General features: G+C 36.3%; 1 non-coding gene across 1 annotated transcript; it reads left to right on the forward strand.

The window, feature by feature from the left end:
- The first annotated feature begins 419 nt into the window (after positions 1-419).
- On the forward strand, positions 420-526 carry LOC112526240. The gene has a single exon (XR_003070564.1). It is a non-coding gene; the product is annotated as a small nucleolar RNA R71 (small nucleolar RNA).
- Positions 527-2,668: the final 2,142 nt, after the last annotated feature.

The raw sequence follows: 2,668 nt of genomic DNA on the forward strand, positions 1-2,668 counted from the left end.
CCAAGATAAATTAGGATGGTTCTTCCAAATGGAGTTGTAGGTGTTTGAAAATTGGGCAGGTCTGTTATGTATAATGTTCACAAATTCAAAGTTAAGGCTGCATTGGTCAAAAGTATGACCTTTACCATAATACAGACAAAGATTCAGATACAGCTACAGTTGCAATAGTATTAGCAGCAGGGACAGCTAAGTTTTTCAACAAGCTAGTCATGGTTGTTAGTTGTGTAGTAAGAGCAGTATAAGGATCTATTTCATGAATGCTTGTTGTCTTTCTGGGTACTATTGCTTTAAGATCTGCCCAATGACCATTGTTGTTAGAAATTTTCTCCAAAATATCAAAATCATAATCATAGGTACTAGAAGTAAAGGCTCTACCTGCAGTACCATTGTAAAATGTTCCTAGCTGTATGTAGTAGGGAATGCCATGATGTGGAAATTTCCTTAGTAATTCCTTGTACCTCTTCCAAGCATCAGGAAATGCTTCATCATCCATTTGTATAAAGAGACAAATTTCATTTATGAACTTGGCACTCCTGGTTGGGGGAAAATACTTTTTTTAAAAATTTTCAGTTAGGACCAAAATTGATCCTAACTATTCTAATAGTTTTATCAAAGCAATCGGGGCCAAGGATGGAAGATATGAAGATGCTGCTGTGCTAAAACGACTAAGTCTGGAAGAAGACCAGAGCCCCTATAAACGACCAAAGCCTCTGGTTGTATTGACTAGAGACTCTGGACTTTAACTCCTTTAGAACCAGAGACTCTGGACTCTAACTCCTTTAGGACCAAAACCCCTATGGATGACCAGAGCCCCTATAGACGACCAGAGCCCCTATGAACGACCAGAACCTCTGGTTGTATTGACCAGAGACTCTGGACTCTAAGTCGTTTAGGACCAGAGCCCTTATGGATGACCAAAGACCCTATGGACTCTAAGTCCTTTAGGACTAGAGCCCCTATGGACGACCAGAGATCCTATGGACGACAGCCTCTGGTTGGTCTATGCACTGGATGACTATCTTTAGAATCTTGAAGGATGGTGTTGATCCCATTTTCGATAATGATTATTTCCTTATTTATAGGATTTAGTTATCTTATTTATAGGATTCAGTTATCATGTAAATATCGCCTATATAAAAAGTGATATAGGCATAGACTAGAAGTCAGATGAATTATCAACACTTTGTAACTCACAGATTCAAACACATTTGTCACACCCCGTTAAAGCGGAAACACGAGATGTAACAGATAAGCGAGTCACAGCAACAGATGTTAAATAACACCATTTCAATTTTTACAAGATTCGAATTTAACATCCTTAACTAAGTTGGAGTTAGAATAATTCTTTACAAAAGATTCCAAAATGAACTTAATCAGTGTCGCCACAAATATGCTCCAAAACTTCATTTCTTACTTATTTGCTGAAAAGCATGAAACATAAAACAACGTCAACTACAAAGAGTTGGTGAGTTCACRGGTTTTMATATGCACAAAACATTACAATGCATAAATCATTTCTTGCAAACCTATACATAACTTTTGCACATAATAAATGTAAATCTATAACGATGTTTAAAACTTGAGAAGCTACTGAGCCTTTCCTGACCAATGTGCCCCATTATTTTACGAACGACCATAAGTAGCCCGTACACTCACTTAGGTCCCACAGTTCGTAGAAGTACTAATTCAACGGTAGTCCAAATTCCACATGATTAGACTAATAAAACGTAGGTAATGTGCACCCCTTTTTGGGTGGGACTGTCAACACAATAGCGGCTATCCACAATTACCACGCCCGGGGACATGCCTGAGATAACACGTAGCGTTTACGGACGGGGACTTTATTTGGAAACATACTCTCAAGTACATCAATTTAGCATTTATATCATAGTGCAAAACCGTCAATATTTCATGACATAAACAAATCTTGACTAAACAGTTATTTAGTCCAACAGTTTTATAAATAAACAATATAGTTTGCATAACTTCATGCTTTTCCCCCAGTTTAAATAAACAAAAAGCATTAAAAGTGGGGCCGTGAATACTCACAAGTTAGCTGATGAATATCCAAGAATATGATGACGTTTGAAGTGCTAAACGTCTGCCCTAACCTTCCTAAACAGTCCAACATCCAGAAATTAGATCACCTATGGGTTCTCGATAAAGATAAAGTTAAGTATGTCATATGTAATTCCATTGAGTTTTCATGATTTAAAGTTGATACTTATGTCATTTTCTCTTTGAAATTGACCAATATTTTATATCCAAGTCTTCAACACATGAAGAAACACTTGGACAGAATATAAATTCTAAATATGAATTTTTTTTTTGGTCTCACAAATCGTTGCCAAAAGGAACCTTCCATAACCCTTTTTAAGTCCAAATTTTTATATCATCAATAATAATGAGTTAAACAGATTTTTCCCAAATATCAAGAATTTTGGATGGGTTTAAGGCACTCAATAATACCCTACAACTTTGAGTGACATAGTCCCCAAGATAGATTGCACACTCTTCGAGTAACGGCCGTTTGGGGGGTCTAAACTCATCATTTTTCAGTGATTCTAACTTTATTTTAAAGATAACACATAAGACGAACTTACAGAAAATAAATCATCCATTTTATTGAGTTTTGAAGGAGATAAGACTGTTTTAAAATGCATGCAAG

Source organism: Cynara cardunculus (assembly GCF_001531365.2).
Source record: "Cynara cardunculus var. scolymus isolate 2C chromosome LG 13, CcrdV1, whole genome shotgun sequence".
NCBI classification, from domain to species: Eukaryota; Viridiplantae; Streptophyta; class Magnoliopsida; order Asterales; family Asteraceae; genus Cynara; species Cynara cardunculus.